Below are 27,245 nucleotides of genomic sequence, written 5' to 3'. Positions count from 1 at the left end.
ACTCCACCACTCCTCTGGGCAGCCCATTCCAGTGCATTACCGCTCGTTCTGAGAAGGAGTTTCTCTGATATCCAACAAGAACCTCCCCTGGTGCAACTTGAGGCCATTCCCTCTTGTCCTATCACTGTTAACCAGGGAGAAGAGGCTGACCTCCACCTCACTACAACCTCTTTCCAAGGAGTTGTAGAGGGCAATAAGGTTTCTCTTTAGTCTCTTCTCCAGACTGAACAATCTCAGTTCCCTAAGCTGCTCCTTGTAAGATTTATGCTCCAGACCCTTCACCAGCTTTGTTGCCCTCCTCTGGATGCGCTTCAGGGCTTCAGTGTCTTTCTTGCTGTGAGGGGCCAAAACTGAACACAGTACTCAAGATGTGGCCTCACCAGGGCTGAATACAGAGAGATGATCAACTCCTTGGTGTATTTCTGACACAAGCCAGGATGCCATTGGCCTTCTTGGCCACCTGGGAACACTGCTGGCTCATGTTCAGCTGAGCATTGACCAGCATGCCCAGATTGTTTTCCTCCACACAGCCTTCCATCCATTCTGCCCTGAGCCTGTAGTGTTGCATGGGGATGTTGTCACCTAAGTGCAAGACCCAGCACTTGGTCCTGTTGGCCTCAGCCTATCAATTCCACAACCAAGGAAAATCCCAGCCATGGAACATTCTACACAAGGTGCTACCTGGTAAGAAGCATTCCCTCGGAACATGTGAGACCTGGAGGTGGCCCCATGCTAACAGAGAGCCATCAGGGCCAACATGGAAACCAGCTCCTGCTATTACAGGCTCCATGCTATTTCCAATCAGATTAAAAACCTGGTGCATGGAGGTGGCTTGAGTTGTCACAACATGGCTTGCTGTCTGGTCAGCTGTTCCCTTGTCAGCCCATGATCTTGTTTAAAACAAAACATTAAATTAGCTCAACATAAAATCTGAATAACACACATTAAATGAATTACAAATGGACTAGTAAGTGGTTCTGAGAAATGCAAAAGGAATCACCCACTGGTGGAGAAGTTTTGGAGACGCATTGCCTAGAGACCATTTCTTGGTCCATGGTGCCCTGTCGTATCTTTGTAGTGACTTGGAAGAAAACACAAAACCAATGCTGGTAATTATTTCTACTTGACATAAAAATTGGTGGCATGATAAATAATGATGGGAGCAGGTCAGTTATACCAAGCAATCTGGATCACTTGGCAGGCTCTGCTCATTTGAACAATATGTGATTTTAATATAGCCAAATGCAAGATCATATATCTCTGAATAGAAAATGAAGGTCACAGTATGGGGGATGCTGTCATGGTAAGTGGTGTCTGGGAGGCGGATGTAGGAAATGTGACAGATAATAAAATCTAAACGTGGATTTTTGATGTAATCTGCTCTATCAGAGCTATGCAGTGTCTGAATATATGGGAAAGAAAATATTTAATAGCAGAATGGGATAGCATTGGCCTCCCAGGATCATAACACAATACGATCCACTCCTTGTGCCTCGACTTCCAAAAATAACACCAAAGAAGTGGAAAATATTCAGACAGGACTATCAGAAATCAAGCTGAAATACCTGTCATACAGTGAAAACTAAGAAGTTCAATCTATACAGCTTGTCAGAGGGAAAATTAGGAGGTGGCTTGGTCACCCTCTGGAAGTCATTAGGAGAGGTGCTTTCTGAAGATGGAAAGTTCTTTAATTTATTAGATAAAGGCATAACAGAATTCAGCACTGGAGGGTCAAGCTAACTAATTCAGAATTAAATTAATTAATTTAATTAAATATAAGTATTAATATAAGGCTTGGATTTTTAACTGTGAAGATAATTAATAGAGTACGGCGGATAGTTTTTAAAGAGCTTCCTATTGGGAAAAGCTGATGGAAATGCTTAGAGTTTTGACAGAAAAGTTGTTTCTTATAGAAATTCCTCTAACAATATATTTTGAAAATTGTTCAGAAATGTATTTTCTTGTGTTAATTTATGCATTTTCATTTCATATTATTGTACTATTACTGCACTATGTCATGACAAATCATTGGTATCTATTTTCATTTTAATTTTCAAGCTGCTAAGTATATTTGCTACATGGTATTGAGTGAATACTGAATTGATGTAAAATTCTTTCATTGTAACACAGCAGAGAAACATAGTGCTGCCAAAATAGTGAATTATTTCATAGAACATGAAGTTTCTGGTGGCTTTAATGATTTTAAAATATAAACTAGCAGACAACTGTCTCAGTTTTCAGTCATGGTTTGTGGCCAGTGATAGGTGTATGTGTACTGCAGGCAGTGCTTGTTTGCTGACCTATCAGCCCAAAATGCAAGGCCAGTATAAGATGTAACACAAATGAAGCTATAAAACAGAATTAAAATTGTAATGTTAATTCTTAATGGAGTCAAAATCCTTTAAAATGGTAACATTTCCCTCAGTATCAGGAAATCTGATTTATGACAACCTCTAGTATCCAAGCTTTGAAACCGCTTCCTGAGGAATGATCTTTCCTGCTTGAAACCTTCTCAAATATGTGCTTGAGTATGAACAACACTTACCAATTTGGTGCAGGCTGAAATGGGTGACTAAAGAATCTGTCTCTATTGAACATTGCTTCTGGATCCATGATGCGTACTCGATGCAAGTATCTCAGTGGCCTGCATTGCTGTGCTTTGTGTTGAGCAGGGCACCCAGGAGATGCACGCTGGTGTCCTGCTAGACAGAACTGGATGGGAAGACAAAATGCTGTGGAACCTGCCCCAGCACACTTCAGCTGCTAAGGGATGTTCATTCCATGGGACCAGAGAAGAGCTAATCCAAATAAATCTCCTCAAATACCTACAGTGGGATGCCACGTTTTCAGCATCAGCTCTTTCAGATCTGCTCTTCTTGCTCTGCTTTAAGGCTACTGTAGCTATGGCTGCTGTTAATGCTCTCTGGTCTCCTCTAATGAATTAACAATCTGTAGAACAGAACCGGAGGGAAGGGAGCTCACCATGAAGCAGGCAAGGATCAAATAGCCCAGCTGAGAAAAGGCATTTGATCTTTGAGGCAGAGCTGAAGCCAAAGGGACTGAGCCAGGACATAGGCATTGTTTAGGTAGGGATGGGTTGAGGAGACATCAAGGCGTTTCGAGTTAAACTGGGATATTTAGGGCCCCTGGAGGGAAAGCTATGCTTACTCCTTGGCGCTGGGCAGAGCCATTGGCACAGGATAGGATTGTTGCCTTTCCTAGGTAGTGTCCATTCTGACTAGCCTGAGAAGACTCCATGTACAGGACAGCCTGGAGAATCCATCATCTTCTTATGAAGTTGGGGTGGGACTGAACTGTAGTGCTCCATGTTCCTCTGCTCATGCTATGACACTTCCAGCAAACCCTACATAGAAATATAATGCTAAACATCACTCAAGACATTAAAATACATCCTAGATTTGTTGTCAGTGAACATATTTTCCCTGAAAATCTCCTTAAGAACCATCAACACAAACAAACATTTCAAACTGAGGTTCCTCCAGAGGTTAATAATCATTAGAAAAGTGCATACCAGAACTGTGATGGAAACAGAGCAAAAAAGGGAGGATGAACAGGTAACGTGTTTTAAGGGTTTGATTATGTTTCCAATTCATGCATCATCCAACATAAATCTAAACCTAGGAAAATTAACAGTAGAGAAACAGTTCAGTAATTCCCTTAACTTTGAATCTCTGCAACAGAAATACCAAGGTGCATTGCACTTTCATGTGGGCTGAAGAGATAGATTTATAAAACAGAACAAAACACTTTTTTTCCAAAATACAAAGCATTAACATACCTTAAGTAACTGTGGCTTGTCTTGCACTAACTAGTTTAGCTACCTCTTTCCTCATGTTATCATATCGAATAATACTCATAGATGCCAGTGGAACTACTTGTGAGTAAAATATCATTCAAAAAACTGAACATATCAAAGCCATATCATACATAAATAATATCCTTCAAAGCCTGCTGAACATACACTACAGCTACAGAGCGCTAACCTTTTAATTATCAAAATATAAGAATCCTCCATGCATACCCGAAGGTTTTTGAATTAAGTGCATAAAAATAAACACGTCAGGTTGAAAATTACAGAAGGCTTTAAATAACTTATTAAGCTTCTTTTTTGAGCATTAGAATGGCTCCAGTTTGTGCTGTCTAGAAATAACTTTCTATGTTAAAGGAATAAAACAAACTCGAATTCCCATTACAGTGTCATCACTGATCTAAGCAAAATGGTCTGCAGCCCATTAAATCACAAGTTAAGTTTTTTCTCTGGGCTTTGGACCTTTTACCTTTTCTGTTTGCTCCTCTTCAGCACAGGTAGCTGAAGTTAGAGTCTGTAGCTGCACAAAGCCTTGCTGGGTTCCTTCAAGATCAGCAGCTCCTGTAAACTTAGTACTACAATCTTTTCCTGTGTAGAGGAAGTCTGTAATAATTTAAAAGACACGGAATTGATCAACATACTGCTAAAAGAAACTCCTCCTTAGAATTTTGTTTCACTATGTAGTGTAGAAGATAACAAAAGTACCAGCACAGAAAGAGGGTAGCAGGGAAGAGAGCATTCACATAGTGAACTAAGATAGAAGGTTTATGTATCTAGTACCTTGGTGTGGTTAGGTGAATCTGTGACAGTGAATATGTTTGGACTCTCAGCTTCCTTTTTTCTTGTCAAAGAGTGCTTCTCAAAGCTGTATCTGTAATCATCACTGCCCATCTCCAACAATGCCCATGCTGAACTATGTGGTAAATGTGACTTAAATTGTTAACTGATGTTTTCAAAGTCATGCTTTGAAATTATTTGAGATAAACCATCCACTCTAGCTCAGCAATGAATAACAGCAAATATTTTTTCCTTGTTCTAATTTACAAGAAGAATACACATAAACTCATAGAAGTTTTCTGTTACTCACCTTCATGCTATTGCAAGTCACAAAGTGATAGACATTCGTGTCAGAAGCCCCATCTGATGTAGGTGGGTCACAGCTGGTAGAGACAAGGCAGGGGACAGTGGAGGAGACCCACAGAGCATTTGGCTAGCAGGGTATTCATAGGATCATAGAATCATATGATAACAGAAAGACTTGTGTTGGAGGGACCTTAAAGCCCATCCAGTCTCAAACTCTGCCATGGGCAGGGCTGCCTCCACCAGCTCAGGCTGCCCAGGGCTCCATCCAGCCTGGCCTTCAGTGCCTCCAGGGAAGGGGCATCACAGCTTCTCTGGGCAGCCTGTGCCAGAGCCTCACCACTCTCTGAGTAAAGAATCTCCCCCTAACATCTAATCTAAATCTCTCTTCTTTTAGTTTTAAAGCATTCCCCCTTTGTCCTATTACAATCTCCCTGTGTATTTTATTTTTCTCAGCATTTTTTCTGCCTCCAATACCTAGACACGTTTTGCACTCTCTCTTTCAGCTTTGCTCAAGGGTACTGTGGCTGTATGCTTGGGAGAGGAGGGAATAGCACTGAAAAATAAAACAATGACAAATTTCTCGAAAAAAATCTACTCCAGCAATGCTTCGTTGACACTGTGGGGGCTTATGACTTGTTACTGGTTCTTCCCTGTGCAAGAGGAAGAGCCAGAGGCTCAGTGCTACTTATTGTTTTATTAAACCCAGTACAATATAGAAATCACTCTGCACAACTCCAAAAGATACAAGGAGGGAAACCTGAAAAGAGTCTGGATTAAGGACCAAGAGAAAAGGCAGAGTTTCCAAAATTGTTTAAGAGAAAAGTGAGAGTATAAAGGCACATCATTAACATGGCTTGAAAGGCAGGACATTAATGCAGCTGAAAGCTCTTGTTGGTCGGCCCCTGCCAGAACATCCACAGCTCCCCGGGTATATGAGCAGCCGGGGGGGCTTTAACTCAGTTGACGTAGGTTTGTGTAATCAGGAGGAGAAAGTGGGGAGTAGGCATGGGAGGGACAGAGACAAAAACACCAAAAAACAAAAAAAGAGAGGAGAGAGAGGAAAGAAAGGATGAAGGGAAAAAGGGGAAAAGGAGAAAGAGAGAAAATGGGAGGAGAAGAAGAGAAATGGGGAAGGAGAGCAAGCGAGACTATTTTTATAATTATTGTGGATTGGCTCGGATTAAGGGCAACTAGCTATCTCTTGGTTTTTCCTTTTTATATAACAACTAATCTCCTTCTAATCAGTTATTATTAAATTATATTCCATTTTTAATTCATTCACAGATCATTGGTGGCACAATTCGGACATCTGGACAGATAATTGAATAGAGATAATTTATGTAAATGAGGAACAGTTGTGTACAGAGGTGGGGGAGGGGAGATTCTGGTTCCTGAGGCCGGTGACCTAATGAGGAGCCTCCAGGAGCTGCCCCTGCTCCCTGGGAGGACAGAGGTGCAAGGGGAGATGCTGTGGATATTGAGATATTGTGTGCTGGATATTAGCACAGCCCGAGGAAAGGCCCAGGGTGACTGCCGACCTCTGGGGATGTGGGTGCCCTCTGCCAAGAGGAAGAGACAGTGCAGGCTTGGCTCAGCCATGGGCACACCAGGCCTTCCAAGTGAACAAGTGCCATTCCCTTTGCCCAGGGGATGATATCTTGCACAATGAAAAATCTCTCAGCTACCAGCAACTCAGCATCAATGTTACTGGACAGATGAGCACCAACTAGCTGCCGTGCCTACAGCATCATGTAGGCCTGACCCTAACCCTGGGACTGTTTCTTACTCCCCCAAAATGCCTCTGTGCTCTTTGACAGACATGGTTGAATTCCCTGCTGCTTGTCCTGAAACTTGAACTCATACCACAGGGGAAAAACTTACATTAAGTAGCCTTCAAAGAGAGCCATCACGATCCATGCAGAGGATCTGGACTAAGACATTGTGCCAGCCACAGTAGGAAAAAATGTCTCAAACACTTCTATTTATTGTCATATATATGGGAACTATAAGAACAACTGAATGGATATCTGGAAGTCAAATAGGGTTCTAGAAGAGAACACAATGTGGCAATGGCATTCATCAGCTCCAGCATGAACATCTGCAGTGCAGGAAGTCCATGTTGAGCAAATTTCAATTCTAGTCAAAGGGGATCTAGTCAAGAGGCTTAAAGGAGCCTAGGGCAAAACTCCTCTTATCATGAAGTAGTTGCCTACATTCAATTGGAGAAATCACATCTCCATTGCTTTTACCCATCAAATTGCTTTTGACTATAAATATAGTCCACTAGTTTGGTATTGACTACGAAGGCACTCCATGACCAGCTCAGATGTAGGCATCTACAGCTAGGTGAGATGGATCCCACTCTAAGTGAAACAAGGTATTATTCTGCTTCTGCAGTAATGGGACAGCATAAATGCATATTCCTCTGCCACAGAGTGAGGGTGAAGATTAAAAAGTAGTTCTTGTTTGGGGCTGTAATTTATTATTTTTCTACTACATTTGGATGCCACATAGCTAGGTGCTGAAGAAAGAAGCATGACAGATAAAAAAAGGGAGAAAGAATGCTAGACTCAATTGCTATGGCAAAAATCTAATTTCTGTCACTCTGTCACAACAGGAGGAATTTTTAGGTGCATACTGAACTGTCTTAGCATTATGGAACTGTTAGTGCCATACACGTAGTTAGTATCATAGATGCAAATTGTGGGAAAACTACTCACAAGATTTGTTTGACAAACTAAATTCAGGTTGAATTTTCAGGGACACAAACAAAATAAAATGAAACAGTTTCAAGTGACCTTCTTGCCCACTGTCTGAAATACACTGGACTTTGTTCAGCTCATTTAGTTCATTTTCAGTTCATTTAGATCTTTTACTATTGTTGGTCCTTTTATTACCATTAGTAAATTCACTTTTCAGATCTGTTCTTGAAATTCTATTTGGCAAAATAAGAAATTGACACTGGGAAAAATATAGGGAATTTTCAGATAGAAGTTATCAAAGAGAATGAAAATGCAGCCAGATGATTCTAAGTAACAGACTCAGTCTAACTGCCAGGCAGAGACAGAAGTTATCCAGCAAGTGAAGTTTAAATCTGCCATTCTTAAGATTTCAATAAATGATCAAGAAAGCAGACCAAGATGCATACTAATATCATTTGCAGATAATACATTGTTGGAAGAATTCATGCCACTGGAGAGAGAACTAGAATGCAGTAAAGAGAACATAGATGACTGTCAATTCAGCAAACCGTCATAGGGGAAAAATTCAAAGCCAAAGGTGAGAGACAAACAGCTGGACAGAGAGGACTAAAAATAACAGTGATGATGGTGTGATACGCTGGTGTGATAACAACGTACATTTGCAGTACAGCAAAGTTCTAAATAAGATTGAGCTGGCTATGTGTTCAGAAACATGACATTGTGGAGCAGCCCATAATGCTCTAATGCTGAAAGGATAAATTCAAATTTTCCGTGCGTGTTTACATGTTTCGTTTTCTTCAGGGAAACACTGACAAACTGCACAGAGTTTAGAGAAGAAGAAAGAAAACGAATGGGAATTTGTGGTTTGAGTCTGTAAGCCACATGTAACTGTGCCTAATTTGTTTAAGTGATAATCAAGAAGTGTGGAGTAATAATCCCTCAACTACCAGAAAGGTTCAAACTCTGGTGAGGAAGGCTAAATATATGGGCTAGCAACAAGAGTAGGTGCGGTAGGCAACAAGTGAAATGGAGATCACCAATGCATGGGATAAAGGGGAGTAGTGAGAAGAGATGAAATTTGGGTGTAGACATTCCCCAGAGGAATGTCTGTGTGAATTTTGTCATGTGGGACATTGTAGTGTTGCTGACCATTGCATGCCACACACTTGGCTCTGATGGATCACAGAGAAGGCATCTGCACTATGGCAACCTCTCATACCACACACTACATCCTGTCCCCACCCTCCTTGCCTGCTCTTCAACCTCTTTTACATGTTCCCCTGCAGTCTTCTGTCCACTCTGTGTCTTTCCTGATACTGCTCTTCCTTAAGCAAAATGGAGGCTGCTGAGTGTCGTAGGGCCTCAGAACATTTCCCCTTGTGACCACTAAACCATTTTCGCCACTTTTAATTCCAAGTTCCCTGCAGTCTGTTAGGAAGGCATCATTACTATTTCGTATTGTTTTTAATTGTATTTTATAATATCAAGCCTTCTTTTCTACTGGAGAGGAGAAGCTTCTTAAAAAAAGGAAGCTTTTCTCTGTTTCCAAAGTGTGGCTATGTTTGGAGCAGTGCACTTCTGCAAACTTATTCAGTTGCCAAACCTCTGCGACATTTATCTCCATTTCATCTCCAGTTTCATTCACTTCATCATGGACTTAGTCAACTGCATTTTCCCAAAGGAATAGGTGGGCCGTGCTGAAAATGCAGACTCAGACATAATTGACTCTGAGAGAGCTTTGAAGATCAGAGCTAATATCCTAGCTTGGCAGATGACATAAAGAGAGAATCTGCACGAGCACTGCAACAAAATGGTGAGCTGATCACAACAGTGGCTTGAAGAAAGATGGAGTCTAGGAATATTTCCATCTTTCATTCCAGATAGGGTAAATTAAGGACCGAGGCCTACCTAGGCAAGGAATCCTCTTCCTGATCCTACCTGTGGTCCATTGCTCAACCCAAAAGAAAGTACAGAAGGCTTTGTGCTCCTCAGGCAGCCAAGGGCATGGGAGCAGTAATGCATACAGCCAAGGAAAGAATGTGACAGAAGACAAGCATACAGACTGAAAGAAGCCAGAAAAAGAGAGGTGGGCAAGGAAAAAATATCCAAACTTTACTTGAAAATCCATCGTTTGAGGTGGATACTCATTCTAATCTAATACGTTACTAGCCTCCCAAGACTTCCCCAAGGAAATGTTGCAGAAATAGATATCTCTATTAAACTATATAGAGAGTTTACAGTGAGTCTTCAAGCCATTGCTTGATTTAGACTCTCTAACAGGGAGGAGCAGTACCAGCATTCAAATTAGGTATCTGGTGGTGACAAGGAAGCAGATGTTTACATCACTGCTTTAACTTAAGCAGCAAAGCTCTACTAGTCATGGACTAGTGTGGCAGTGATCTAGGTGGCCTTTTGCTTTTACCAAGATCTCAGAATAATTGTTCATCTCAAGGGTTCAGTCATCTCTCAAGTCTCCATCCTGTTATCATTCCTAGTTAGTAAATATATGTTGGCGTGTTAGTGAGGAGTGTAGTGATGGTGTTACTGAACCAATGGCACTTCCCCATGTCTCATCCCAATTTGTGTACTTCCATTCCATGAGAGTTAGATGATGGCTGTCAGAAATGAGGAAATGGGCTTATAGGAAAGTTGAACTGGGAGAGGCTATCTCTTTCATGGCAGTATGACCAGATATCCCGATCTCATTCTTGACAGACAGACAAGCTCCTGAGCAACCTCTTTCAGTGTGTCCCCTCTAGTATCTATCTTAATTTTTGTTAATTTTGGTCCTAATAGCTAATCCAGGTCCTTCTTGCTGTGGTTTTTTATGTACTGCATGCCTGCTGTGAGTATGGAGGACAGATTTTTTCCCTCTCTCTTTACATTTTTTTGTACCAGTAATTTGTCTCTTGTCCTCTAACAGTCTTCCCCATTCAAGTTACACAACACCAGTTCTTTCAGTTTCTCCTCACGTGACATGTATCAGATCTGTGATCATCCTCACTGCCCTCCTTCAGAGACTCTCCAGTGGGTCCATATTCCTCCTGAAAGGCAATGCCAAACCTGTGCTCAAAACACCAGCTAAGGTCTCACAAATGCTTTTTAGAAGGAAAGATAATTTCCAGAGGTCTTGACAGTTGTGGTCTTACTTATTTCCCACAGAATGAGGTCTGCTTTTTGCATCAGCATAATACTTTTGACAGGGATGGTAATCCATTCTAACCTCCAGCTCTTTTTTGGAAGAATTGAAGCTTAACAAGTTGTTTCCCAACCCATGTTTATGCATTTAATTGTTTTCAGCATCACCGGTATTCTTTGCATAGTTTCTTATTGACTTTCATTTATGTTTTTTTCAAACACTTTCCCAATTTGCCAAGATAACTTTGAGTGCTAAGCCTGTCCTCCAGTGTACTTCATGTGTCTTCCAGGTCTGTGTTTTCCTGATGTGCGCACTCTCTCTTCTATCATCCATGCTGTTAATTAAATCACTGTACAGAACCAGACCCAGAATAGATTTTTGTGGAGCTCTTCTCAACGCATCTTTTATTTTAACTGTAAACAACTAAGCATAGTTTTTCAAGTACCTCTGTAACTCTCTAATTTATATTCTCCTAGTTTACTCTTAGGAACATCTTTTGAAAAGGAGACTAAAAAGGTTACTGAAGTCAAGATACACATATTTGCTCCATTCTTATCTACAAAACCTGTTGCCTTTTCACAGTAGGAAGTTAGAAGTTAGAATGACTGGAAGGGAACTGATCCTTGAAAAATCCACACTGAATGCAGTTGGCTGTTAACTTTTTCTTTGAAATAACTTCAGACATAACAGCTATTTATTTCAGAATTTTAATGGGAATGATAATTAAGCTGATAATTACCACCACCTTTCTCTTTACTTTTGAAAGAGCAATGCCTTTTTGTTCTACTGTTGTTCTGGAAGACAGTCAGTAGTGATTCTGAGGTTGCTGTATCCAAATCTCTAAGTACCTAAAACGAAGCTCATTAAACCCAATAAATCTGAATGCATCTAGCTCAACACTATGACCTCTACCATATTCTTTCTCTGTTATATGCCAGGATCTTACCTCTTTATCACTGTTATTAGTTTCACTAATATTATGCTCTATTGAGAAGCAATCCAATATTTTGCTTAGTCTTCCTCTTGCTACTAATGAATTTACAGAATGATTTCTTGTTCCCTTTGATGATCCTGCTTCCTGCAAACTTATTTTATGCTTGGCCTTTCTGATTAAGTTCCTGCCTGCCTCTGCTCTTCTTCTATACCCATCTTTTTTGCACTTAATCTACTGTTTATTTTCTGTGCCCTTCCTTGACTGGTGTGAAGTGATGGGGAAATTATGATTCAACCAGGCTGATTTTAAATTATTTTTTCCTATTTTACCAGGAGGCTGCCCCTCCTGGAGGACAGGAGGAAAGAGTTGGCTCAGATAAATAAGGCTGGTGCTGCACAACCTTGTTATTCTCCTATGTTGTTCCTGTGTATGGAGAAGGTAAAGGGCAGATTGCAGGTTGGTATTTGGATTAGGAGATGACAGAGGTAGAGAAATGGAGAGCTCTTTTTTCCACTATTGTGTTGGTTATTTAAGCAACTACTCAGAATGCTATTTAAGACCGTAACTGTAGCTGTAATGATATTCACCAGCAGCATAGGATGCATCCTTGCACTTGACAATCTGAGATGTTAGCTTACTTCTCCAGACAGTGTAAAGATGGTTGGTTTGAACTACAGTCCACTGACCAGCATTGCTTGAGTGATGTGAGTCAAGGAGGGATGGGAGAACGTGATGTTGTGCTGCAAGCAGGCCCTGCTCTGTAAGGCACCCTGAGAAATCATGACCCCATTGCCTCTCACTATGCCACCAGCAAGCCCTCCTGCATGCCTGTTCCTCCTGCATCCAACTTCAATGGAGTTGGGAGCCAAGCACACAGGCTGAGGGGCTATGGCCAAAGCTGCTGTGTGCCTGTGTCTTCTCCAGCATCCCAGCCCTGCTGTACTTGCCCCTTCATATGCCACCTTCTGTCTTGACAATTGGCACTCCTCTTCTTGTCCTGGAGGCCTACACAGACAGCTCCCCTCCCCACGTTGCTCATTAACACCCCCGAAAACAGACAGACACAGACACAACCAGCAGCTCCTTTCCCCTCCAATCCCCTCCCCTTCCCTTCCATAATCTATCTACATATTAAAATGAGTTTGTCCCTGATTTACATGCGTAAGAAGGGATGTAATAATGAGGACGTAGATTAGAAGATTTAGCACAATCGTTTGTGTAGATTGTGTCCCATCAAAGGGCAGCTCTGACGAGCCGAGATTAAGGAGCAAACAGCTGCCGCTGGAATTCAGTCCATTTGTTTGTTTGCTGTTTTCTCTCTTGACTCCAGCAAACAGTCTCATTAACATGCAAGTGATTTGCCCCTTAAGCCTTTTCCTGTTTATTATTGGGGGAGTTGCTGACGAGGGCTTTGTGGAGTCCCTGGCCCAGTTCTGAGAGACGTGCAAATCAAGATTAAAATGAGAAGTAATTAAAAACAAAGAAGGGGGCATGACACCTTAGTTCCCTATTCTCTTTGAGAGGTCTCAAAGTTAGGGCATCAGAGAAGATACCTGGGGTGACAGCACAGGGTGCGCTGCCCACCAGACAGCATGCCATGGTGGGTCCCTTTCAGCCACAGCACCAGGTTCTCCCTTTCTCCTCTGCTCTCCTCTGCTCCCCCTCTGCCTCCCCCCCTCCTCAAAATGTCTGGCTGTCTACTAAACTCATTTGCAGCATTTGCTTTAACAGCCTTGTTTGGCAGCTCCTTCCATATGGCCCCTGCTCGCTCCCCAGAATGGTCTCAAGACACCAGGCTCATCTCCCAGACCACGGGTGGACAGAGCTCCTGAGCTCCCACCCCAAACAGACCCCACATGCATGGCCCCCAGCCTGAGGCTTCCACACACCCTGCTCTGCTGGTGCCGGTATCTCCATTCCAACATCCCCTCACTACTCTATGTGATGGGTGAGGGACTCAGCCACACAGGGACCACACAACAATCTCACTCATGGGCATGGCTGGTGAGGTGACTCCTCCTGAGAGCCACCCCTCACAACAGGACTGGCTCAGTCACTGGGGTGACAGGGAACAAACTGGCACAGTGTCTGTATTTCAGTGGCACATAAACTCACCTGGGCAGATCTGGCCCAGGCTTGGGTGGGCCCAGGCTGACACTGCTGGAGCCTTCAGCTGGTGCACTTCTGAGGTGCAGCAGCACTGGCTGCTGCTCCCTGTGCTGCTCTGCTCCTTTGGGTTTGGGGCTTTACCTGCCAGGCTATGGCTGGAGACTATTTGAAAGTGGCTTTCTTTGCAGGGAAGCAGTGGTGTCACTCCATGCTGCCTGCCAGCTCCCAGAGTCCAAGGTGCTGTATCTGCAGCCAGCCAGGGATACTGACTATGAGGAACGTCATGAGGGATGTCCTGGGCTGAGAGATTGCCACATAAATCCCCTGAAAATCAAGTAGCCCTTTCTCTTCATTTATCAGAGCACCTGCTGTATCCCCTGTAAGACAAGTAAAAATAAAATGAAGCTTAGAAACTTGCTCTGGGAAGCAGTAATGGTTATTAAGTGTGCGTCTACATAGACAAGCGTGGACAGATGTGGTTTGCTCTGCCAGCTGCAGCAGGAAGCTGTGCTGGTGCATCTCCACACCCAGCCCCAGGTCTATGAGGGGGCTGCTCGCCAGGTGCAGCCACAGTGCACCAAATGATTGTAAGATTTCAGCCCCTCTATCATCTGTTGACTGATGCTGACAAGTTGCTGTGCACCTCTGATGGTGCCTGTGACGAGCAGGCACCATCAGGACAGTTGGCCACTCCAGGCTAGCACAGAGCCCTGCTGCCCCTGGCAGAGGGGCTGGCCACTGTTTTCAGTGAAGTTCTGAAGTTCCCCAGTTATCACTGAAGTTATTCTCACGTATGAATGAGGAGAGACTGCAGCAATGCAGATATACGATTGCAGATTGCATTGTAATGAACGGGCATCAAAGAATGAAGATGCACATTAAAAATGCTTTCTTGCGTAAGTGCATCATTTTTGTTGCCTTGTGGTAGAGCCGCGCAGTCAGTCAGGAGGAGCTCACACTCCACCTTGCTACAGTTATCTAAGAAGCCCAGAGAAACGCTCTACTTCCTAAGTTCGACCATTCAGTGCAGCAGTGCCTTCCACCAAAACACTTGCACTGTTGGTGAGGGCAATGCAATGAGGACTGATGAAACTAAAACAGTGGGCCTCAGTGTCATAGGGTGGCCCAGAAGGAGACAGGGTGTCTGTGGGGCTGCAACTGAGGTGTGGCCCCAAGCCCTGAGCTCCCTGAGCAACTGCGCCCAGCCACCCAGCACCTTGCGTGCTCACCTGCCCTGGGCCACCACCCTCAGTGAGGTCTCAAGGCGCCAGCAGCACACCACCAGCAATAACGTTGCCTCTCTAAGCAGTTTTTTGACCCATAACAACTCAGCTCTGTTGCAATTGATTTTCAGTGGATCACTGAAACCTGCTCTGTCAATCTCAGTGTAACAGATTTGTAGTGCCTGCTTCTGTTCTTTTTTGTTGTTTTTGTTTATATATATATATGTATTTGTTTGTTTGTTTTTATTTCTAGAAAGATAGAGTTTTCGTTGATTATGGGACATTGGTTCTGTGACTGGGACCCTTATCCTCATAAACATCAGAGCCACTTTTTCATCAAACACAGTAAAATCAAAGCAGCTACTCTCCCTTGGATGGAGATCAGATCCAGAGAACTTCACACTCCCAGACTGAAAGAGTTACGAGTGATTAAGAAGGGAGCTGATAACAGAAATGCTTAGTCAACCTAGATGCAAGAGCTCCAGCTCTAAATGGAAATGAGCTGCTGAAATCAATGTGAGCCTGCAGCTTGCCTGTAAATAAACACTGTGGGAGAGCACTGCTTGCCTACAGCTCGTGCGATGCCATCGCAGAGCACATCCCCTGCCCAGCTGCTCCTCAGAGGTGTTTTGACGGGCCCCAAAGAACAGAACCAGAGCTGGAAGAGACCAGAGATGGAGATGAAGAGGGGGGTCTGCAAGAAATAGAAAGTGGAAAGTTTGAGGGCAGTGAGCGTTCTGCGGTAGTTGAAGCAGTCTCACCAAGAGGGCAGGGGAGGGATCTGCTCTGAGAGGCAGGTGTAGTGCACGCTCTGGGAAGTGGCTTAGCCCAGGGGACAGAAGGGACACAAGATCCCCCCCAGCATTTCATCAGCTTCAGCATCGCGTGTGCAGAGGGTGTCCCTGCCCAAGCCTCCTGCTGCGGTAATAAGCACTCAACTGAGAACAGGACAGGCAGAGAAAAAAAAAAACAAGAGGGGCCTCATGGCCCTGGCTGCGCCCTGTGCCACCATGTGAGCTGGGAGGTGGGGCACCTCTAATCCCCCGAGCTGGGCCAGCTGCCAAGTCGCGGCTCCTTCCCAGTGGGGCAGCGTGCAGGCCCTCACCTCTTCCCTCTCGTCATCCCATGGCACCCTCTGCAGGGTGAGGATTCCCGCAGACCCCTCCTCAGGGCTTGTGCTACAGTCAGAAATAAGATTCAATGCACACCTTCTCCAGGGGGCTTTTGGGAACCACACAGACACCAAGCAGAACCAAAGTGCAGCTTACCACTCCTCACTTGACTCTCTGGTCACTGGTTGTTACTCACACCCATTTTTCCAGACCTGTGCTAAGCTATTGCCTTTCTATCAGAAAAAAAGCATAAAATCATCCCTCTGGACGCAAGACAGTGATTTTTAATCAAAGCCTCACAAAGCAGGCAGCTCCTCTCTTCAGAGCCAGGAGATCTGACTCACCCTCCACCACATCCTTCTGCCGAATATGATTATTGCTGCATTACCATTGCTATTATGTCACAAAGTGACGTCTTGTGTTCCTGTTTGTTATCTGGGGATTCTGCTCTAATCTTGGAGATCACTAATGCAGCACAAATCCAGCGCACTGGGTGATAATCTGGCCCCACAGAAAAAAAGGGACTTTCTAGGCATAATCAAAACCTCTCACTTTAATATCTCACTCAATGTTTTCATTGTGAAATTGCACTTCCCTCAGCCCTTCTCGTCCATGGCTCAGAGGCACCATGGTCTGTCTGCAGCTAAACCAGGCTACACTTGGTGCGTGAGTGCCTTGGTCTAGCAGGCAGAACACAGGACCCAGCCCAGCAGAGAACAGTTTGTGTCCTACACACTGCTAACATCTGAAAGTTGGCAGGAGCCTTGCTCCCCTCGAGCTCTGCAGGAAACTTTTCCTGCCGCCAAACACAGCTCCGGAGGAGTTTTTGTTGTGCTTATTCCACGTGAAAATAAATGCAATATGACTCATTTTTATCGAGAGTAACTAATACCTGTTGAAACTCCATTTTCCATTTTACATAAATCTCCACACTGTAAGTAGGTGTGCTCAGAAACAGAGTAGGCCTGGCTCGATGAGCGTGGAGTGCATTTTATTCCCTGTTCTCAGAGAGGAATGAAAGACAGGAGTGTGGAAAGCAAACAGAGCAGCAACCGGACAGCAAAAACAGAGAGGTAATTCGGGCTGACCCATCCATGGCTCCCCCACACTGCCCATGCACACAAAGGACAAAAATGTTAAACAAGATCATAAAACATCACAGATAAATACAACCCCACCAGGGCCTGTTGCCGCAGCATCCACCGGCTGCCCCGTTGCTGGGCCCTCTATGGCCACCCCCTGGCCCCTCTCAGCCCCACAGCGGCACGCAGGGCTGGGCGCCCGGGTGTCGGTGGCGCGGCGTCCAGGGATGCACTGCTGATCCTAACCAAGTTTGCCAGCCATGCTTTTCTCATGGCTCCCGCACAATGCCCCGTTTTCTGCCCACCTGCCGATGATGCTTAATTAGGCGAGGAGTTGATTAATTTGAGGTAATTGACAGCTAATTACAGGCCTGAGGGCTCATTAACTTGACGTCCTGTCTCCATGAATTGGCTGGAGGGGGTCAGGTGATGTGCAGCCCCCCCTACCCCCACGACTCAGCTTGCCCTCACGCCACTTGGCCTGGGGCTACTGAACTCACCTGGGCAGCCATAACCAAGCCCACAGAACAGCAAGGCTGCCCTCTGGCAGCTGTAGGCACCTATGAAGGGTAAATGCCCCTGGAGGGAACAGGGTGCGAGCAGGATAGGAGAATTGCCCATGCCAATAAAGCATGGTCTGGTCTTGTGGCCCCTCTTCTCCTGGGGGCCAGGACCTGCAGTGCAGTGCTGACAGGGCTGGGACATTCCTGGCAATGCTGAGGAGGGGGCAGGGGAGGCTTTTTACAAACTACATATATGTAAAACATAAAAGTTTATAAACTACATATATATATATATACATACATATGGCCACTGTTTATTTTTGCTGGGCAAGATGTGGCTGAAGAAGCAGACTCGACTGGCTGAAGTTTGCGACAGCTTCTCGTTGCTGTGGTGGTGATCATCACCCTCAGATGTCATCTTGTCTTTTGGAAATCTTGCTCCAGATGTGGAACATCCTCAGTATTACAGTCATTGGGCTTGGTTCAGGATTCAAAGGTAGGTCAGTAGAGAAAGTGGCAGAGAGGCTGAATTAATAGTAAGCCATGCCATTGAGCAGTGACTATAAGAAACAGTGACAGCTGGGCTGTCCTAGCAGCCACAGGCTTCATAGTAAGATACTATGTACTGCTGAACATGGGGGTAACTGAGGTGGAAAGAATGGGATCTAGGCAGGTGGTTCTATATGGGTGCCCGTAAGGAAATGTGGTGAGGAATTTAAAAAGTCATCTTAAACTACAATCTTACCTGACTTGCACAGGGCTCTTCATCCAAAGGAAGCTGCATCACAACCACAACTTTTCAGACACTTCCCTTTGCCTGTTGGCATCATCATTCTTTCCTACCTTAGCTCTACAGTTGCGTGTGTCTCATATGAATGTGCTCATTCTTGGTGTGATCAGAAGGCATGACAAATTGTTGGAGGTCTTATTTGCATATTGCTGACAATGGGTTTTAGAAGCCTGACTAAACAACTTGCTTCAATATCCTGCTATTGCGTTCCACAGCTAACTTATACACTGCCCTTTATCTCTTTGAAATGTACTGGGTTTTAATTTTCTAAGCTTTCTTGTTTAAATTTCAGGGAGTTGGGTAAATCTGACTGGTCTCTATGGCAATCGTTATTTAATACCCTCCTTTCATTTGTTGTTGCTTCTTTCTACCCTGCCAACGCCCAGACTCAGTGATGATTCATTGTACAGAAGCCAAATATGGCCCTATGTGACGAATAAATTTTGCTCACCTGCTCAGAACCTCTCCTGTGTCTGTCTCTTTCAGGAGAAGGTGTCCATAATTTAAGTTGTATTTGAGAGTAGAACACCCCAACAACGTTTATTATAGCATTTATCACTTAGAACCTGTGAGAGGAGTTATGTGGAGTAGCCCAGAAAGGTAGTTCCATCCTTTTCTCTCTAGATCCATTGTTGAAATTGGCCATTTCTCATCTTGACTATTACAAGGCTGTTGCCTTCTAGTGTAAATACAAAGACTATATGTGGGTGCAACAATATTAAGCATTAGGCACAGTGTAGGCCTACCTAGTAGTGGATTTCTTCACCTTTTCTGTATTGATACAAATTCAATCAAAGCACGTCAAAGTCTCATAAACAGCAATATAACTCACTGAACCTTTAGACTTCTCTCTTTCTGTAAAAAGTTTGATCCACCAACCACTGTACTAATGCTGAGTGCCTTTCTGAAGCAGAGATGTATCGTGGGAATAATGACTCTTCCAAGACTTTAGAACAACTTCCTTCTTAATATTGACTGTTTACCTGAATTCCCAAGTCACCACTAGAATCCAGAAACAACTGAGTCAAGAGCTCATTCTATCTGTAAGGATATTGCTGGAGTCCAGGCTTTGGGGGTTAGTTCTAGGACCAGAAAATTTTACACAGCTGTCAAGCTCTGGATGGGTAGCAACATATGATCCTTGAGGGAATGGTTAAGTAGCCTTGATAGGAGTGTCATATCAGATCTGTGGACCAGTATAATGTGCAGTCATTCATTTGGGAGGTGGTTCTTCAGAGCAATCCACATTGTTGCAGTATATTTTGACTTTAACTGATGTTAACTCAGCTGGAGAGATTGGTTAGTGGTATGTGTTCATAACAAGTTATTGGTATTTTGTATACAGGTTGCTTGGACATCTAGAACTTCACTAAATTTAAGCTGTCTCCTTTTTGTACTGAGTGTGGATGCTGGAGAAGAAACACTTGGAAAAGTCATCTGCTCTTCTCTGATCTGGCAGGTTTGAGCTGCTGTTGAGTTCAAGGATCCCTGAGGCATGTATAGACAAAGATGCCTACCTTATAACTACACTTGCAGCTAAAGCTGAGTCTGAACCTATTCACAACACCATCTGTAATAAGTGGCTTTTAAAAAGCATACTGCTGATTTTAAAACAGGCCAAGAAGACTCCTCTGAGCATGAGCAGTATGAATGTCCAGAGGGAGAGTTTTTAGGTCTGATTTTTCTGAAGCCCTTCCAGCTCTTTTCCTTACTTATTTTTTTCTGTAACATACTGGGGGAGCGCAGAGGAGTGATTACAAAAATAAGCTCTTTCTACTGGTTCTAGCTGCAGAAGTTGTTTTCTTTGTGATATGCAGGGTCTGTGTGAATTAACACAAGGGTCTGATCCCAGCAAGTGTATATTGGTGTAATGTTGCTTTAAAACCCAAGTCCTAACTACAGTGTATGTGTGTATGTCCCATGTTTGTACCTCTTATGGCACTTACTCTGCAGAGGCCAGAATGACAGCCCTCCCAGATCACAGAGAAGCCTACTAATTGCATGGCTGAATTGTAGGTCAAGACTCTGCTTAATAGCTTCAAGAACTGCCACAAATAGCCTACATTACACCAAGTCAAGTCAACTTTCTAGTTATTAAATCTATAAAAAGATGTCTTTCATGTGATGCTTCTGTACAAAATCACCACGGTTGGAAAAGACTTCCAAGATCACCTAGTCCAACCATCCATCTACCACCACTATTTCCCTACTAAGCCACATCCAGTAGTACAACATCTAAATGTTTATTGAACACATACGTTGACATAGCTCCCAGCCACCAGCAAACCAACCTTTATTTGTGCTTAAAATAAGTTAGTGGGATCAAATGTTTACGCTGCCAACCCAAATGCATTACACAATTTGCTGATGTGTACGCTTAACTTAATGTGTCTGAGAAGCCTGTGGGTTAGCAGAAGCATGTACACTGGTGCACAGATTTTTCATAGAATTCCAAGCATATTTAATCTTAAGGAGCTTTTAAGTAACTATTTTCTATCAATATCTGGGTTTCAGAAGAGGAGCTGCTAATCGATTGCCGTGCTCAGGAGTAAGAGGGTTACTGTAATTATCTTGTTTGCAAGAAAAATAAGAACATTTATCTCATTTTAGGTTAGCAGGAGAAATTGCAATTGTAAAATTAATCATTATCCCAAATGTATTTTTATGTTGCTGATGAATAAATGTTGAATGTCCAGTGTTTGTGCTAGTATTTTTCCCATTACTTCTGTAGGGCTTTCATACTCATTTTCCATAAAATGCTGGCATTTTTCACAAATAAGAACAAAACATTCTTATGTATTCTGCATTTTAACATTGCAAAGGAAGAACTAAAAGCTATCAGCTTCCATTCTGTGGCAAATAAAGAACGTTTGAACACTCACACTAAGACTGCTTAAGTTCATGTGCAGCAGTGCTGACCCGTTGCAAACTTGTTTGAATTAAACTGAAGGGTTCCAATGGCGAACTCATATCTGATTCATTTGACAGTGCTGCAAGACAGTAAGTATGAACCACAAGGATCAAAGACAAAGAAACCTTTCTTTTTAGATTGGGAGTCCACCAGGAGAACTGATCTCCTGGAGTGTCCAAGAGAGGTTGCTTACCTTCGAAACAGTAAGCCACGAAGCAAGTTTCTTCCTCCTAGGAGCAAAAAGCCAAAGAGATGGATAAGAGTGAGACTGGCATGGGGATGTCAAACGATCTGCTAACGGAGGTTGGGTGCAAGCAGTAAGAGGCTTGCCACTGTGTGGACTCTTGTCTAATGAGTCTGTGCAGTACATGAAAGAGTGTCCCATATCCCTGAAGAAGTGAACTTGCAAGGAGACAACTGATTCAGAGCATCTAACCACACCTTCTCACTAATAAAAGCATTTTGAAGTTGCATAAGTTCTCTACATTAGTGGACATCAGATACCCACCCCTTCAAAGTACAGATTCTGTTTACTATGGTAAAATTTCGAGCTAGGATTTATAACCTATTTAGGTCGTAGAATTTATGGAGGTTGATTATTTTGGCATTAATTTCATGACCAATCTCCAGTCCAATGCTGAGATTAAATACATTTACTGATCCGATAGATAGCATTTTTTCGTAGACTTTCTTTAATAACACTTTCAGCTTATATAGATATGAATATGTATGTAGCTTATTTGAATTATATTCTTATGTAATTTTGAAGACTTTTATGAACATTATAAAAAAATCATGTAAAAGTATCCTCCTGATATATCTTCAGTAGGTAATAACATTTTCCCAGACTAGACATTAGAAGGAAAAAGTCCTGACTGGATTCACTTAAGAAGTTAACGATTTCCATGAATTTGTTCAATTAACAGCACATTTGGCTCAAATATATAGTACTCTGCCTATACAGTCAAGTGTTCAGGACTGGGGCTTCTGAAGAAGAGACATCTATTTACCTGCTTTAAGAAAAAATGACAAACATACTGTTTTTTCATCACAAACTATAGTTTTGATAAGTCATAAAAAACTAGGAAGCTGCCTTGAGATTAGAGAAAAGGCATTGTGCCCTTGATTGTTAAAAAGGAAAAAGGCAAATCTGGAGTTCTCAGGAATACTTAAAATAATAGGAAAAAAAGAAAAAATATCAGTAGCCACCTAAGGATAAGGAAAACTATTTTTAGTACCAGGGATTTATAAAGAGCAAATTGTGCTGAAGAAACCCGTTGCTTTTCTTAATAGAATTATAAAATTAGTGGATGAAGGGAACATGATGGATTTGATACATTTGGATTTTAGTAAAGATTTGATACATAAATCCTACTCAAAATTATTTGAAATTGGCTTGGCTACATTACCACACAGAATGAAAATTTGGCTGTAGACCCACAAACAGAGGATAATGATGCATAAAAGGTATTGTGCTGGAGGGAGAGGTCTTAGCAGTGACAGATATCAGCATTGGGCTCTGTCCTACTTAACAGCTTCTGACCTTCTGCCTGGAAATTAGGAAATTTAGTTGAGAGAATTAAATGTAGAGGAACCAAGAGAAAATAAAATGAGATCTCCGTAAAAATTTAAGTACTATCCAAACCAAGGTATCCAGCCATGGAGCGGTCCCTAGAAAACACCAGTTGAGAATCACAGTAGCAGAAACCAAAGAGACAGGCACACGCAGTGAAAAGCAGCCAAAAAAAATTGCCTGCATGTCTGAGTAACAGGGTTGCAGCTCATCCCTATACAGAGAGACCATAAGGTCTTTGCAGCGTCTGTGAAGCCCAGTCATGGTCAGTGAGATCCTGGGCAGGTTTTGGTGGAGTATTCCACTCCAGCGATGACAGAATCAACACAGATGTTAGGGGAAAAAGCACCACGTCTGCAATTTACTGATGTGCTGAGAGACTCCAGCAGAGCTCATGTAGCTAGAAGGGGAACTTCTGTTCATATGCTGGAAGCAAAAAGGTAAAGTAAAGGATTCTCTCTCTAGAAACAACTGGTGCAGACACAGTGAAGTTAGCCTGATTTGGGAGGAGAGCTTTTGATAGACCTTAGTTAATTCTTTAAAAAAATATTATTACTTAAAATAGCAAATTAAATGTATTAATAACAGACCTAAATCTCCATTTTCCTAATTCTTTCCCCATTCCACTAACTCACTCGATCCATTTGCAATTATTGCCATTCACCATTTTATCTTACCATGCTCCCACGTGTGTCCCAATAACTTCGGAGCCTGCCATGAGAGAATCCACATGATGCAAGCTTGAGGGACAAATCCATAAGCAGGTAGTTTTAGCTTTTTAGATAACTACAGTGATTGACCATTTCAGTATTATTCTCTCGTTAGGCAGGATCAGGCACACAGAGCATCAGAGCAAGAGCAAGATTTTCAGCGTGGCAGAATTAAGAAAATTACATTTTCAGAAGACTTTCATTTTGCCCTTCCTGGTCTGCCAGCATATATCTGGACTGAGTAAGTGCGGACTACGGTACTTGCACCCTCTCTGCACAAGCATAAAAGGCTCAGGAAGGTATGAATGAGCATTCCTACATCAATGAAGATGTTATAGTGCTATTAGGATTTCTAATACTCATCGCTCTCCTAAATGCATGTGTACAACGTACAGATAATAGCACTATGAGAAAGCTTCATTTTTAGTGTTCTGTTTTAAAATTCTCAATCTTTAATATAACATTAAAGTGACTTAAGAAAATTTCATCATCTGAATAGATCTTACAGGTCTTTAAAAGAAGATTAACCTGACTAGTATCACACTGTAATTTATTATTATTTAAATTACTATTATCTGTCAGTTGCTTAGGTGCCTGCATTTTTATTTATTTGCATTTTTTAAAACATAGGTGTGTTTTAATGAAACAATAAGGCAGATAGCAAGCAGTAGAAGGGCCACTGGACTGGGGCTAAGACTTCACAGGGTTTGAATGACCTGGATGACCTCTACAAGACTCTTTACATCTTGCTGTCACCTCTCCTTCCAGTTTTCTGTCGTCTCATCTGCTCATAAGCTCTTGGGGATAGAGACTTTCATTTAATGTTTATATATTTCACAGCACAGTTAAAGTTTTGATACTTGCTGATGTCGCTGTACATTAAATGATTACGATAATGTGATTGATAACACAAACTGGAAAAAGACACCCTCCAAACACTACTGCAGCCTGCAGGTCAGCTACTGTACCATGAGTAAATGGTACATTCATGCCAGTAGGTTTTAGTGAAGAAGCAACCATTGCACCATTTTACTCCACCTGCACTCTGTGCATTTATCATTTGGTTTCACAATATTCTTAAGTGCTGCTTCTCTGTAAGAAGGATGCTCTTCACCAGAATGTCTTTCTTGGGAGAACACAAAATCAACAGTTTTTTTAATTTAATTGATCTTTGTATGCATATGGAAGTCAGAAATGTTGCATGATATTATGTGTACAGCATCAGGACAGGCTATGAGAATGGTGTTGTAACAGGCCAGAATATTCATACTTACCTGTGCAAAGAAACTGAAGAAAAGTGTGAAAACCAGCAGCATGTTCCTGGAGTATTTTCTCCTGCTGTCTCGCAGTGAGGCCTGATGTGGGAAATGTCATCAAACCTTATTCACAGAGGTCACTCTATTCTTGACTTACAGAGCACAGAAATGGAGGCTACTGTGATGGTCTTTAGTTATCTGTCATTGATCTGGGACTCCTCCTTGGACCATGACTGAAGCATCTGGAAAATGAGGAAGTGATCTGCACTTGGTGGCTATCTGCATGGTTCAAAGTAACCGTAGCTGTTCCTCTTCAGAACTCTATTACAGACCCGTTCTGGTGGGACACATGAAGGCAGTGGGGATGCAGATTTCACTCAGTGTCCACTGGAGAACCTAAGGTCGGGTGGAGTATTTACATTCAAATTTTATCCACCTTTTATATTTGTGAAGCAGCATAAAATCTGCCAGCTCACTGGGATAAGGCAGGAGTCATAAAGGTTTCCAGTTTCCTCTCTGCACTTAAGTAAGAGGATTACATATCTCCTTCTTTGAGAATAAACCCCTTTGCAGGGAAAATACTGTTAAAGCACTCTTTGGAGATCAGTCAGGACATCAAGACTCCTAAGACTGAAGCCATCACAGCAGCCAGTTAAAGGGAAAGGCTTCTACAGCTATGCAGACTAGGATACAGTGACCACACTACCACAGGGAAAGGTTCCTTGCTGGGATCACAGCCATTGGAGACAGAAAAATAAAGAAGCACAAGCAAACAACAGAGCTCAGGCTTCATCTCCGATGACAGCAGGCTGTTGGCGAAGCCTTGGAAAGACATTGCTAACCTTCGCACTGGAACAGCTTCACCATGAAGGACAAATAACCCAAGGAAGAAAAGGAGGGATCTCTTGTAACTTCTTTAAATTTGATAAAATATGCCCGAAGGCAGTACTCATGCATGCAGAAAAAGGCAGAATTGTGAGGAAGATGTCAAAGGCAGATCCATGTTTGGAGCACATCGCTCTTCTGAAGAACTGAAGGGCAAAAAAAGAGGTAAGGACGGTCATTCCCAATGAGCGCTTTTTGGGATCAATTGCCAAGCACATATTCCAAAGCATCTGTTTTTATCTTTTTGGGATGTGAACAACCATCCGGATTCCTCCTGCAGGAAAAGATGCTGATGTCCCCTCTCTCCCTCACTGGAAATGTGGTATGGTTAAAGAGAGCTATGGGTTATTCATAACACATCAAATGCTTCCACTTTTCCACAAACTCATCTTTAACAATCCCTTTTACCACACTACCCACACTTGATTTCTCTCCATGCTGCTCGCCTTCCTTAGCCAAAGGCTGAACATGATTTTGGTAAGAGTTCAGGACAGAGCCTCTGTTTGGAGCCTCAGCAATTGCCCTCAAAATGAAAGGATACAGAGCAAGTGAGAGAAAGCTGTAAAATGAGCTTTTTTTTTTTTTTTTAAAACAGGAAGGACCTTGTTTTCCAATAAGAAGAGTCATGCTGTCATGTCTCCAGCATAAGGAGATGAAACTCCTTAAAACTCTGTTGGCCTGCTTGATACAGAAGGGTTCAGCATCTACTTTGACTATCACCCATTAAAGAAAAACAGAGAAGATAACGCTTCTTCCACATACCATCTACCCAAAGAAATAATGGTCGTCTTTGAATACTCCACCAAAACCTGCCCAGGATCTCACTGACCATATCCAGGCTTCAAAGACGCTGCAAAGACTTCATGGTCTCTCTGTATGGGGACAAGCTGCAGCCCTGTTACTCAGACATGTAGGCTATTTTTTTTGGCTGCTCTTCACTGCATGAGCCCATCTTTTTGGTTAAGAGAGGACAAGAATTTCATCAAAACATAGAAAGCAAATTCAAAGTTTTAGGACAATACCACATCTGTTTTACTGTACCTAGCCCAAAGGCACTGATAAAAGACCTGCAGGAGAACCATAATATCCAACTCAGGCTTAATCACGGATACTTTCCTACAACTTCTGAAACATCAACCAAGTTGTTGTTGTTCAAGTTACTACACTCCTTTACAAAAACATCTGTGTATAATTAAAAAGAAATCTGTGTGACAAGTCAATAACACTACTCACTTCCACAGACCCATGTGCTCAGTGTTCTTCCCTTCTGCTGAGAGGCAGCACTCATGATGATGCTACAAAACTGCCCACTTCCCACTTCTGCAGGGTAAAGAAGACACTTTGCACTCTACGTAAGCAAGTACTGGGGGAAAGGGATGGCTGGAGCTTGACTTACTGCTGCTG

General features: G+C 42.8%; 1 long non-coding RNA gene across 3 annotated transcripts in view; it reads right to left on the bottom strand.

The window, feature by feature from the left end:
- The window catches only part of LOC110400929, a 28,441-nt gene extending 6,789 nt beyond the window's left edge, over positions 1–21,652 (bottom strand). The window contains exons 1-5 of one of the 3 annotated variants that reach the window (XR_002440158.1): positions 21,611–21,652; positions 18,018–21,496; positions 4,299–14,173; positions 3,169–3,364; positions 2,546–2,712 (exon numbers count right to left, since the gene is read on the bottom strand). This is a non-coding gene — a long non-coding RNA (uncharacterized LOC110400929). Of the gene's footprint in view, positions 1–2,545; positions 2,713–3,168; positions 3,365–4,298; positions 14,174–18,017 lie in introns of all 3 variants that reach the window. The other 2 variants (XR_002440157.1, XR_002440156.1) reach the window with 2 other exon arrangements.

The sequence above is a fragment of the Numida meleagris genome, chromosome 6, assembly GCF_002078875.1.
Source record: "Numida meleagris isolate 19003 breed g44 Domestic line chromosome 6, NumMel1.0, whole genome shotgun sequence".
Taxonomy (NCBI): Eukaryota; Metazoa; Chordata; class Aves; order Galliformes; family Numididae; genus Numida; species Numida meleagris.
Note: the sequence above shows the minus strand (reverse complement) of the source record. Positions and strands in the feature narration are given on the sequence as shown.